We start from the raw sequence: 14,286 nt of genomic DNA, 5'->3' as shown, positions 1-14,286 counted from the left end.
GACGAGTCAGATATTCACAGATCTAATCGTCTTGCAGTTTCAAGAAATGAACTAAATCTTGCAATTTCCGACAGAATTGTGGACAGGGAAACTGATCCACAAGACGCAACACACAGCTAAAATCAGCACGTCAACAGATGACGCAACCTTTTTTTATAAAATCGGGAACGTTCCAAAGTCCGTCCGGGACTGGACGGTGCACAAATAGAATCAAGGTCTGGCGCAGAAAAAAGGTATACCCCATTTCTCTGTCATTACCAAGGACTTCGACCCCTTTAATGGGAAGCTCCTCCATAACGAAAATAGGCAATGCCGTTGAACATCCGGGGGCCACGTTAAACGCAGAGCAAAAAAGGAGGGAGAGGGGAAATAGTGAACAGAGGTCATTGTAAGAATACGACATGCACACAGGAATCCTATATAAATTGACGCAACGAGCAACATTGAAAGAAAGTACTGTTAAGCCTGTGCACTTTAACAACAAGAAACAAACGCCACCCAGAGTGGCCGCTCAGTTTGAGGCGCCATGTCAAGGATTGCGCGGCCGGTCGGAGGTTCGAGTCCTCTCTCGGGCATGGGTGTGTGTGTGTGTGTGTTGTCCTTAGCCTAAGTTAGTTTAAGTAGTGTGTAAGTCTAGGGCCCGAAGGCCTCAGCAGTTTGGTCCCTTAGGAATTCACACACATTTGAAGAAGAAACAAAACTCGACTTGCAGACGACCTACTTAATTACGTCATCAATAAATAAAAGAAACACGTAGCGCGAACTACAGACCTACTCAAGTGCTTTAGGAAGATTTGCAAGCCTCTAATTCTTAAGATAAGTGTTAACCATTAAAAAAAATTAAGACACACCCCAAAATGAGCTTTCAACTCACCTTCCCAAATTTGTGTAATTTGCTTTGAAAATGTTAAAGTCTCTGTGCGTTACCGTAATAAAATCTTACAATTTCTTTCCGTAAAATTCTTAAGGCATCAACCATTCCAGGAGAAAGAACAACCATTAGAGACACACCCCCAAAATGTGTTTTCGACGCAGCTTCGGAAATGCAAATAAACTGCTTTACGTAACTGTTGATTCAGTGAGCCGTTTGCAGAACTGTGCTCCGTCGCTTGTCGCAGCTCCGAGCGCCCTTCCACCTCATCAGACCGGCGTCGTCTTCCGCAAGGCGAGGCCCTCACGCTGCCAAACTACAAATCACTAAGACATGTGTTAACGGTCGGTTCCATACCACTTGTCCAGAAATAGTTTTAATAAATACACACGGGCAGGGAATACAAGTCCAGTACAAAATAGGACAGTGCCTTTGTGAAACGAGAGTCAATATGGAAGTACTGAGCTACCAGTGGGGCAAAATGCAATGCACAGAAATCAAGGCCGGCAACGCCACGTGGCCACATTGAACGAAATCGCAAGAGAGACGTTACAGACACCCAGAACAACTCAAAGAGGTGGCTAACAGACGGAAGGTTATACCAAACAGACGCCCAACTTAGGTCAACTCTGGAGAAGGCAGCAACTTGCACTATTTAAGGGTGGGGGTTTAAGCATACACACACACTATATCGAAGATGTCAGGAAATATCTACAACAGATCATTGGGCGGGCCATTAGATTAATGGAATAAAGATGAAACAACTGCCGCCAAGGCGCACTACTCAGGCTCATTCTTTCGGAATTTCACGTAAGCTAACAGCCAAGCCATCAGTCAGAGTTTTATAACGAGGCCCAAAATTCGTGTCTAGGATCACATGGTCAACGGTCCTGAGCGACCATAGTGCCATCCCTTGGACATCAGAGCACGGTGCAGTCCAGCGAATCGGTTGGCATGTAGGCGCACAATGCCTCGCAGTCAGTGCGAAAGACTTTTAACAGTGTAATTACTTATGGTGAGTTGTGTTAATGGTATCCCTTGTGTGATTGAAAAAAATGCGATATATTTAGTCTTTTCGATTTATTTTACAAGATCTGCATCTTCCAATAAGGCAGAGAATAATGAACAACAGAAATACAACCCCTCCAAATTGAATTTTATAAATAAACAGCATATCCTCTGCTTTGTAATTGAATTTCTTGCTATCAGATCCTTCCTCCCAAGCATGGACTCGTCAATTTCCATGTGTGGAAAGGGAGGGGCCAGGGGGATTTGCCAGAGGGGGAGAGGTTAACTAATTTATTGATTTAATTAATTAGTCACTCAAACTAATGGAATGGGAGGGGGTTTTCGAAAAATTCAGGCCTGAAACTGTGCTTGTACTGGCGAGGGGGAGGAGCGAGGGTTGAAGGTTTTCAGGGAGGTGAGAGAGGGTAGGGGGATGATGGGTCAGAGGGCTGGGGGTTTCCCAGAAGGGGAAGGGGTTAATTAATATATCGATTTAATTAATTAGTCAATTAATTTGATATCAAAAGAGTACTTGTATCATCGAGGGGTTTCCCAGAACAGAAGGGGAGGGGGAGGTGGAGGTGGAGGGTTGAGGGGGCTTTCTCAGAAGGATGTATTACCACCACGTGGTCATACATCAATTAACAGAACAATGTGTTAAGGACAAGGGGAGGGGATAAAAAACCACACAAGTTTGCCCCTGAATGTTTGCAACCTGCACTAAAAAATAGTCTCAGAACACATGTTTTCCCTCTACTCAAAGTCAGTGCAGAAGGTCTAGTAGCCATAATGTTATAGGACTATGTGACAGACAGAAAAATTATGTTCCTAGTTTTTCCTGTCATTTGAGAAATGCAAATATCTCCTCACATCTTTCACCATCAGAGCATTCCCGAAGCACATTATTTTGTCAATATTGCTTAAAATCACGCTAAGAGACACCAGAACACATTGGTTACTGAGCTCAATTTTTGTGCAAAGGAAAAGTAAGCAGTGTGAAAATGGCATTACTATAGGTAAAAGCATTCATGTTCTTAACACTAGAAGTACCAGATTTCGTTGTACGCCTAGTAGTACCATGTGGGTCAAACATAGTGGGAAACCACCGTTTTATTCTTATTTGGGTGGTGTTTTGAGTGTCGCCATGTTGACAGTAAGTTCAGGAAGACTCTAAAGAGTAACCAAAGGATAATTCGGTCTCTAAAATGAATAGCACACTGTCAAACATAAATTTTCAGAAATAATTTATTTATTTTAATATTTACAGAAGAAATTCCACAATCTTAGGTCAATCATCGTTAAAACAAGTAAGTAAAACAATGTTGCAGTGCCTTTCTTTTTATAAAGATTGAATCAGAATTAAAATTGTTTATGTGAGTACTACCAGTATTTTCAGTTTTACAGACAAATAAGGTAAGTACCACATATTTCTGAAAGATTCTAAAACGCAGCAGGTGGCTAAAATGCTGTGCGTGTTTTCTTGCTTTTTGTGATCAATGAAGTAAAACATAACAACAAACAATTTCAGTCTATAATTACGAATATTTGGAAATATTTAAGTACAAATAGCTGACTGAATTGCCTAAGCTGGGATGGGCTCATAGTTCAGGCATTCGAGAGGAGTTTTTGCCTGGCAGCTTTTGCATACGTACTTATTGCACTTGAAGCATACGTTTGATGTTTTATTCCTCTTTGCTGCTTTGTTGTTTGCAGGACCCTGAATTTGACAACACCTCCTATTCCCACTTTGGCCAGCGTCGATATCGAGTGCCTGCAGGGGGAGATTGGCTCCTCTCTGCACTCTGCTGGGTGCCACAAGCTCATCAGCTACCCTGAGGGTAAAGTCTCGAAGTGAAATCACCTTAGATGTAAGTAAATTAAAAATTTTGTGAGCGCTGATCACGGCAAGGTCAAGAATATTGTAAAAGGCATACACAGGTCATCGGTGGGTGCCAGCTCGGACACTGTAGTGCCTAGCCAGTTAGTCAACTATATCTACTCTAGCCTTAGTTTTATTATTTATTTTCTGGAAGTTTTGTCTCTATATTATCAATCACCTGACATCCAGCATGCATGTTACTCAGAATAAGGACTTTTTTTTTCATCTTCCCTTGGTATTCTGTGAGTAGACTGTCGCTTGACTTGTACATGTTGAATACAATGCGTCGTAACCACATCGCGCCGCAGGAGGGACGTCTTTGAGCGATCTCCGACGTATTCCTTTTTGTTTTAGCTCATCTGTTTTTTTTTCGGTCATGAAGTCAATAGTACACATTATTGGAAGTGTGTTGATATTGCAAAGGACGTGCTAAAAGGTGATTTGAGCCTCTAGACCATCCTTACAAATCAACATCTCTTTAAAAAGTGTGTTGTTGATATAATTCAACAACAATTAACGAATTTTGTTTGTTTTAATTTTTTTCGGGTGGGCACAAAGTATGCTCCCACCCTCCATCCCCTTCCCCCCTTTGTAATGCTCGTTTTGAAAAATCCATTGGTGTCAGCATACAGATGGAGCATTAAATAAGGCAAATGTGGAACGAAAATGAAAATTAAAGCAATCGCTTTTGACAAAGAAATCTGAAGAATCCATCAGAAAGAACCATTTCAGCTGTGACTTGTGTCATGCTATTGTGACACCAAACATCCCTTTTCGAAACCTAGAAAATCCTAATTTCAAATGTTTTCTTGAATAGTACTGCAATCTGTCTGTTCCGGCAAAGGCAAAGTTGCGTAAAATTTATGTGGATTCAGTTTCCACTGACGCACTGTATAGAATCCGAGAGAATATTGCGTAATCTTGCACATGGATTTATGTTGATCAAAATACTGACAGTCTTGGCCGGTACACTGTAAATCTCATTGTTTGCACGTCGGACCAAGATGCCACTTCTGGGACTTACCTGACTGTTCAAAACAGCTCCCAAAGAGTAACTAGCAAACAATTCCACACTTTGAGTGTGCTGTATCCAAAACGCCTGAATAAAAACGAGATGCTTCTGCCTTCCAGATGCCGCTGCATATATGATTGTGGCGTTTCAGTTGCATCAAATTTTCTACCCCTTGCTATGCATGTACATTGTACCAACCGTGTAGCAGAGCAAGTATGGCTAGAATTCCCTAACGTAAATAAATTAATCTCTATAGTAAAGAAATATTTTGTTAAGACACCATCATGGATACAGGCGGACAACTTCCAGATGTTCCACAGCCACATGAAGATGATGTTGATGGCTGGAGCACGTGGTTAGCAGCAGTGGACTACAATAAGCACCTCCCAGCAACGTAGAAGGTAACTGCTAAAGTTACAGAGGCGGCGTCGTACAGTAGATTTACAAAGCACGTACTCCAAAATTCTTCAATCCAGCGGGACTTGGCATATATTAGAGCCCGCTACAAATTTATAGTGGGGGCTGTTTCCGAATTAGAAAGGAGACCGGCTAGCGAGAGCATATCCTTACTGAAGGAAGTGAAAAAGAAAGTTAATGAAGCGCCAAGTGAAGTGGGAGGGAAAGTATGAGCAAAAATGGCTGAATTACTTGTATACAACAGCATACATAAGTAACGGAAAATCCTCGTCCCTTGATTGCAGCATTCGTGTCCAACATGAGACGAAAGTAAAACTCACCCCTGTCACATCTGTTGAGGAAGAGCTTTTTCCGGCTTATAGATGAATACTGACTGACAAGCACCTTAGTTTTGCTCTGGAAAACGTAGATAAGGTTTTAGTTATTTAGCGTGAGGCCAGCTATGGTCTGAATGCTTGAAACCACTGTTTTATCAGTAATTAATTACGTTACATATTACACTATTTCAACGTATGGCTGTATGTGTTTTATACTGTATTATTATCTTAGAAAAACTGAAGAGGTATGAGATCAGTTTGAGCATGAAAGTGGTATAGCGTCTGCTGTGTTGAGCTGTTGTGCGTGTTTATACTTTCCTTTTTTTAATGAGTAACAATATGCTCATATGTCAGCAATGTTTCTTTTACATTATAGTTAGTTCTATGAGATCAGTTTGAGCATGGAAGTGGTATAGCGTCTGCTGTGTTGGGCAGTTGTGCGTATTTATATTTTCCTTTTTGAAATGAGTAACAATATGCTCATATGCCAACAATATTTATTTTACATTATAGTTACTTCTACTACATAATACTTTTTAGGGCCTATTTAAGGTTTTATATAGCCTAAATGAAGATCTGAATGAGCATATTTTAGGTGCCAAAAATGCACTTTTTACGATCTAAAAGATGCGTGGTCTAGTAATAACCAGTTGCACAAACATGTATACATAACAACATATAGTATGCCTTTTGATTTATCATCTTGTAAGAAACTTTGTCACTGTTTATAATGTATGCCTTCAGTGACATGTTATAACGGGTGGGACATAATAACTCATTTTTAACGAAATGAAGCCTGAGACAGGCAACCAACTACGTCCATGAACAGAAATGCTAATGTAGACCAATTATCTACTAGAAGATCAAGAAAATAAAGGTGACTCACACAGATATTAGTTTTAATTTTTCTTTTATATCGTAAATGGTTTCAAATTACACATCAAAATCCAACATGGAAGAAGTAACGTAACTACAGGATAGACTCGTGGATGTGAAATGCCATCTGACGTTTTAAATAAGAGAAAGACAGGGAGTTGTAAGAGTTTTTTATTTCCTTATCAGTTAGTATATACTGCCAAATAACAAGTAACCAACAGATGAACAAGATCATATTAGACAGGCCTTACATACTGTAAAAACCACGATATGCTGAAAAGACAACTTGCAGAAACTATAAATTATCGAGGAACCGCCAAATTACAGCATTTTATGTCAACAAAATCAGATATACCGAAATGTGCGGATCTAAAGCAACCAGGTTTGGCAAGGGAGTCTGCATACATCTGGCGAATAAGGGTCTGAAAATTTGAAGAGACATTTGGCGAACGGAAAAACAGGGTGAATTTTGGATACATGGATCGAGAAGAAGGTTGTTTTAAGCGTGTTACGGAAGAGAAGATTGAGATTTTCGAGCACATCATGATTGTGAACGACAAGAATTTGACTCAAAAGATGTGGAACGAAACAGACTTAACCGGGAAGAACTGAGTGAAAGAAGTCGGAAAAGAATAGAAAGCAACTGCGACATTGGAAAAATTTGATGCACAGAAACACACGATAGGTTCTGCCACAGGAAAAAAGTGCGATATCCTAGCTGGACTAGTACCGGGCTCAAAAACAAGGTAAAAGAAGGGAGAAACAAGAGGAACGAGAGGTATTGTTTAGAAGGATGAAGTGATGAACAACTCATTCGAGAATCCAAACGATCGATACGAACCAAAGAAATAAGTAAACTGCCACTGACAGACAGTTTATAGCAAAAAATATCTTATTTCATACGGCAACTTTTTTTTAAAATTTGTGTAATACTACTAGAATCGTTTAAAATTATTTACTTTTGTCTTTCTTTGCAGAAGATCCCTTGGTTTTTCGCTTAAGCCTGGAAGAATGAAATCAGATCCAAAACAAAACAAAAAAATTAAAAAATAAAGAAAGAAATGAGACATAGCGACCATACACGTTTTTCCTCCAATCCCTTAACTGCATGACGTTCTATAGAGCGGGCACGACATGAATTGCATATGTAAACGTGGAAAAACAGCCTGTCGAGACTGTGATGTAATGATATTAATAAAAACACGTTGCGTTTCATTCCTAGCGCTAACGAGTTGATGAAGGAACACAATATCAAAGAAAGAAAAGTCAAGCTTGAGTTACAAAATTTTGTTCAAGATGCAATATAAATGTTTAGACCTGTAAGTTTATCATTAAGTGCTTAACATGCAGGGTATTCCCAAATTTCCGTATCATATTTCCGGGACTTGTAGAGTGGAGTGAATACATAATAATTTGTTTAGAAATCCCTTTCCGGAAACGTCACCCAATGACGCTACAGAGCGTCAAAGTTATATACGTCGGTAACTGTAAATGTATGTGTATGCAGGATGATTCCGTGGTGATGTTACAACTTTCTAGGACGACGGAGGAGGATAAATGTATCAGTTTGTAGTAAGGTCCTTAAACGGCAACGACCGGTCGAATGTTATAAGCGAAATCCGTCCTGCGTTCTGATACCTCTGACAGTGGAATACATGTACTGGTACTGCTGTTGCTAAGATTTTAGGGCAAGCAACTTCCGGATGTGCTAGTAGGGGCCAAAACAAGAAAAAACGTTTCGTAAACATTGGCTCTAAGATATATACCTGAGGCACTATGAGCACTTGTTTATCTATGCTGCTGTGCAACATCTCCTCTATTGAACAAGTGCTCAAAGCCCTTGGTTTTTCGCTTAAGCCTGGAAGAATGAAATCAGATCCAAAACAAAACAAAAAAATTAAAAAATAAAGAAAGAAATGAGACATAGCGACCATACACGTTTTTCCTCCAATCCCTTAACTGCATGACGTTCTATAGAGCGGGCACGACATGAATTGCATATGTAAACGTGGAAAAACAGCCTGTCGAGACTGTGATGTAATGATATTAATAAAAACACGTTGCGTTTCATTCCTAGCGCTAACGAGTTGATGAAGGAACACAATATCAAAGAAAGAAAAGTCAAGCTTGAGTTACAAAATTTTGTTCAAGATGCAATATAAATGTTTAGACCTGTAAGTTTATCATTAAGTGCTTAACATGCAGGGTATTCCCAAATTTCCGTATCATATTTCCGGGACTTGTAGAGTGGAGTGAATACATAATAATTTGTTTAGAAATCCCTTTCCGGAAACGTCACCCAATGACGCTACAGAGCGTCAAAGTTATATACGTCGGTAACTGTAAATGTATGTGTATGCAGGATGATTCCGTGGTGATGTTACAACTTTCTAGGACGACGGAGGAGGATAAATGTATCAGTTTGTAGTAAGGTCCTTAAACGGCAACGACCGGTCGAATGTTATAAGCGAAATCCGTCCTGCGTTCTGATACCTCTGACAGTGGAATACATGTACTGGTACTGCTGTTGCTAAGATTTTAGGGCAAGCAACTTCCGGATGTGCTAGTAGGGGCCAAAACAAGAAAAAACGTTTCGTAAACATTGGCTCTAAGATATATACCTGAGGCACTATGAGCACTTGTTTATCTATGCTGCTGTGCAACATCTCCTCTATTGAACAAGTGCTCAAAGCCCTTAAGGTATGCATTTTCGAGCCCACGTTTGCTAAACGTTTTTTCTTGTTTTGTGTGCATACTTCTACATCTGAAAGTTGCCTACCCTACAATTTCAGCAACAACAGTAGCGGTACATGTATTACGCTACCAGAGATGCAAGAACGATTTTCTCTTGTAACCTTCGAGTCATCTGTTTCCGAACCAGAGACCCTTACCTCAAATTGCTACATTTAATCTTCTGCTTTCATCCTAGAAAGTTTGTAACATCATTACGGAATCATATGTATCGGCGCCTGTAAATGTATGTGTGTACAGTATAACTTTGAGGCTCTGTAGCGTCGTTGGATGGCGTTTCAAGACATGGGTTCCTGCTCAAAGTATTATGTACACACTCCTCTCTACAAGTCATATAAGTTTGTAACGGGAATTTCCGGACACCCTGTATGAACCGTCATTGTTTCTACGTACCAGTTTAGAACCTGTTCTTTCAGTAGAGGCTGTATAGGGTCGAAGCAGAGATAATTTACGTTTAGTAGCAGATTTCTTCACATTACAGTTTCCTTGCTAATAACGAACTTCCGATCGAGCGTCTACCAATCTAACGAGAGACAGGTTTCTACGCAACAGACAGTCCTGAGCAGACACCATATACGAATACATCATTATGTAAGTAAAGCCGCACATTTGACAGCTATGTGCGTGATCTACCAAATAACTTCAGAGCGTTCGCCAACTATGTCAGAAACCAAGCCAGCGAGTTTCGCCTTGGAGACCTGGGCTCTGTGTTAAAGGCACTCAGTACGTGTCAGCTATGCCATTGGCAGCTACGTTATTAATAAGGTTAGGCTGTCACGGTTCCGGAGGCTGGTCTGAATACCCCTATGCGTTGCTGAGCGTGGTCCTACAGAATGTGGTACGCCCTTGTCTTCCTCCGACCCTTGAACTTACCCACCCAACCAACTTTGAGGGGACCAACAGGTCAATGGGAACCAAAATCACGATGCACAAGACATTTTTACATTAAAAATGAATGCCGGGGTTGAAACAAGAAACTTATCGAGAACCTCTGTAGTACTAACTGGAGAGCGTCAGTAGAAAGTCTTCGAACTTCCGCAGTTGAGTGTTGTGCTCCAGTGTGCTTGGACAGCCCCACGTAAATGGAGTAGACACTCAGCTCAATAAAACCACAAGGATCATCTCTGGGTGGACGATAACTGCTCCACTATATCGGCTTCCAATACTCAGCCATATAGTCCCTCCTATGGTAAGAAGACAAGAAGCACTCTTGAAACAATATTCAAAAATGATGAATAGTCTTCAAGTTCCCACGATGAAGATATTCCTGGGTTGACAACAAACCGAGTTGGTTACAGATTCCCATCCCTGCGACTGGCGAAACGACTTGCTGATAGCAGCTTCACCATTAACACTAATGGCGTGAATCCAGGACTATGAGTGACCCACCCAAAGTTCGGCATATTCAGTACCCTCTGAAGAAACGAAGGGTTCCGAACTCCAACGGCATTAGTGGACGTATATGAATCGCATCCGAAACTAGACGCTGAGTGTGCGCATAGAACAGGCACATGTGGGTAAGCTGTCCAGCCCAAGCTGGTTGTGGAGCTTCGAACCGGCACATAGTCGAGGAGTGTAGACTGAGAGGCTACCTGTGTGATCCAAACGTCTTTTTCGTGATTGCACCATCAAGCCTCGAATGGGTAAGAGGAATGGACATTAGCACGTAACAACTGATTGTTGGTTAAATGTGGGGTTTGTGTTTTTTCTCCAGTTGCTCTCGGTATGTCATGTGCAGTTTTATTCATTAATTAAATAAACTGTTAAAACTACTGCAAGGTTTATTGCACGCGATATAGTATTTATTTCATAGACCCGTAGTGAGGAGATACCCTAGGATGTAGAATGTCAAGAAAGAAGAATATATAATGAAGACAGGAAGAGCTAGGCCGCTGCTGCTTTCTTAGATCCTATGTAGACGCTTCTCTGTCCGCTTCCTTACTTAAGTCGCATATCGCGCTGATTAAATTTCCTTCGCAGGTTAACTGAAACTATTTTCCGCGACCCAACGATTTAATACATGCCGAATACCTCAGTCTTACATTAATACGCTGTTAAGTACCAGAAGCCAAGACTCTTCGTATTAAAATACACATCCGACATCGACAATCGTTCATGGGAAGTCTGTCGTGAGAGTTCGCTTCTGATTTGTAGATTACGAGCATTGTGCGATATCGAGAAGTAATCCGTGTCGGTTCCTCGTATGGAGGGCGCTACAGTCGGCAACGTGGTATCTCAGTATCTGTGCACACTGTTACCCCATTGACTTCACTAGCGGTGACTGCCGTAGTGTGTGGCGTCCGTTGTGCGGCTTTCGCTCGTCGTGGAAACCACGTGTTACGGTGTGTAACGTTCCCTGGAAAACTCACACTATTAATAAACTAAAATTTAATTGTACCATATACGCCGCTATGAAGCAATTTGTATATACTGTAATTATTTAACAAAAAATTATTATTTAATTTTGTGTAAAGGACATTCGTTATTATTGTAATTTTTCTGTAGTAATATTCTCGATGTATTTAGAATGGTAATATTTCTATACTCATAATGTAATTGAGAAATGGGTCAATATCTGCGATAACAAAAATGTAAAATTCAGCCACAGAGGAAAATAATGTTGTAAGATTACGAAGAGATGTTAATGGTCAGCAGTAGTATAAAAACCACCACGTAGTGTGTATTCTTTGTCGTCTCCCTGTAGAGCTGAGAGTGAGAGGAACCTGTGACGTAGCATTTTATGAATGGGTAGACTTCTTTTGTCTGTATCTAGATTTAGCCGCCATTAGAGGAGAAATTACAAACTGATGTAAGTTGAATTATTGTTGTGGACTAAATACATTATAACTTAACAAAAGTGTGTATTACTAATGTAAATTAGCTTGCCCATGTCATCTATAATATTTCTTTAAAGAATTTTCAGCATTTTTAGCGGTGTTGCTGGGCTGTGCCGCGACCGAACGATTTGCAGCGGCGGCACATTTAAGAAATTGTCCCGCTAGGAAAAATTAACCAAACCCGTAAATCGGGAGCGGATAAAAATTAGCACTGCATTTGAGAAATTTTTTTTCTTTTACAGCGATCCTGAGACTGACGGAATTTATTACTAGTTTCACATTTGTGCATTCATAGGCGGATAGTTAACGTTGAAATTTAACAATTTTGGTTCCTTCAAATAACTTAAATGTATAGTGAAGTGTGTTTTATCAGTGATAATTAAACGTCGGCTTGGCAATATTTAACCATTTTCTGCTAATAGAGACAGTCTTGTGTTCCATAGCTAACTCCGGGAAAGAATTCAGTAAATATTTTAAAAAAACCACTGCATTTAGAAAATGTGTGCCAAGGCCGAATTATATAAAGGATTTAATTCTCAACTAAAGATTCTTAATCAGTTAATATGAATTCACGTAATTTTAAATGTGCTTAATGATGTGTAAATGAATTTTTATTACCACACGTAAATAAGAGGTCCTACAACAAAGTTCGTACGTACAGAATGAAAGAAAGGTAAATTAACTAAAAAAAACAAATATTAAAAGAAAAGGTAACTGTTGATTATGATTATTTTCTTTTTCTTTTTAATGAAATCTCATTAAATTGGCGCCCAATAACGCGGGGCACGAATATGCAGTGGCCACAAAATACCCATGAGATAACTAGGGAATTATTGTAGTTGAACTTTGTTGGAGAACAATTAATATTTTTTTCATGTATTGTATGTATTGCCTAACCAATATTGTGTGGTAATACCTGTATATGATTTTTTACATGAGAACACTATATACCCAGAGGCAAGCTGAAGAAGAGAGCTCATTATATCGAATAATTAATTACCTACCACAATACCAGAGGGCAGCTGCACCCAAGATAGATCACCATAAGGTAAAGCTACAGTGTAGTTGTCCTGTGGGTAGTAAAGTAGCCTCAGTGCAGTGTTCTCGGAACATTAGTGGTGTGCTTGTTGTTAGTGTTTTTTTAAAAAATAACAGGACATTTGAGTAGTTAGTCATTGTAGTATATAATAAGTGTGTTTCAACAAATGACCATTTCTTGTGTGATTATGTCAGTGAAACCTTAGTGTTAGGATATTTAGTTCAGATTTTGTTGATTATGGTTAGATTGCGTAGTCAGAAAGATATAAACATGGATAATGAACAACAGTTAGCAAGTAGTGATACCGAGTTAGAAAGTGAGGCACAAAGTAATGTTAGTGGCGTAATTCAGGAAGCAGAATGTGAGAATCTGGGGGCAGAAGGGCAAGAAATGTTGCCACTGCCAGCCAGTGATTCAGTTGATAGTAGAAATACTGTGCCACCCACAAGCACTAGACACGGGCCAGAGAGTGATGAGGTGTCAGAAGTGCAATCATTAAGAGTTATGTTCGAGCGCATGTTCAATTTCCAAGCTGAATTTGCACGTATGCAAGCAGATCGCGATAGAGGACTTGATGCTAAACAAGCAGAGCGTGATCGACGCCTGCATGAGAGAGACTAGCAGTTAATGCAATCTTTGGAAGCTATGCAGAGTGAGATTGTTAGTTTGAGACAAAACTATGAAACCATACCCAAAGCGGTGCAAGAACTGAGCGAAAGAGTAGATAGTATCCAAGTGGCTAACGCCAGTATCGTAGATGAAATTAGTGTACTGGCTAACAGGATGGAACAATTAGAAATTGACACAAGTCAAGTAATTGAGCTCAAAATGGCCGAACAAGTGCACAAAATTGAAAACGAATTAATAAAAAAATAGACGAGAAGGTGCACGCCGCGATTGAAGCCAAAGACGTGGGCTCCAATGCGGAAATGCAGGACCTAAAAAAGGCGGTGCACACTGACATTCCGCTGTGGCAGCGGAATGTCAACCGTCATCTTGCGGAGCCGGAAAACAGCTTGCTGCACGGCGACGCACAGGCGTGTGTCACGCCAGCCAGGTCCAACAATGACAGGCATATAAATACAGCAGTAAAAAATTACGACTGCAAGACAGAACAGGCAACCAATGTTAGCGAAACAAACAAATGTCACTCCAAAATAGTGATTGAAGAAAGCCTGATTAGAAACCGACAGTTTCAGATCTTTACAACGGAGAAGAAATCTGTTCACCCGGTAGTATTTATCAAGGGATTTAGAAACATTTTTGCCTAGCGTTTGGA

The sequence above is a fragment of the Schistocerca americana genome, chromosome 3, assembly GCF_021461395.2.
Source record: "Schistocerca americana isolate TAMUIC-IGC-003095 chromosome 3, iqSchAmer2.1, whole genome shotgun sequence".
NCBI classification, from domain to species: Eukaryota; Metazoa; Arthropoda; class Insecta; order Orthoptera; family Acrididae; genus Schistocerca; species Schistocerca americana.
Note: the sequence above shows the minus strand (reverse complement) of the source record.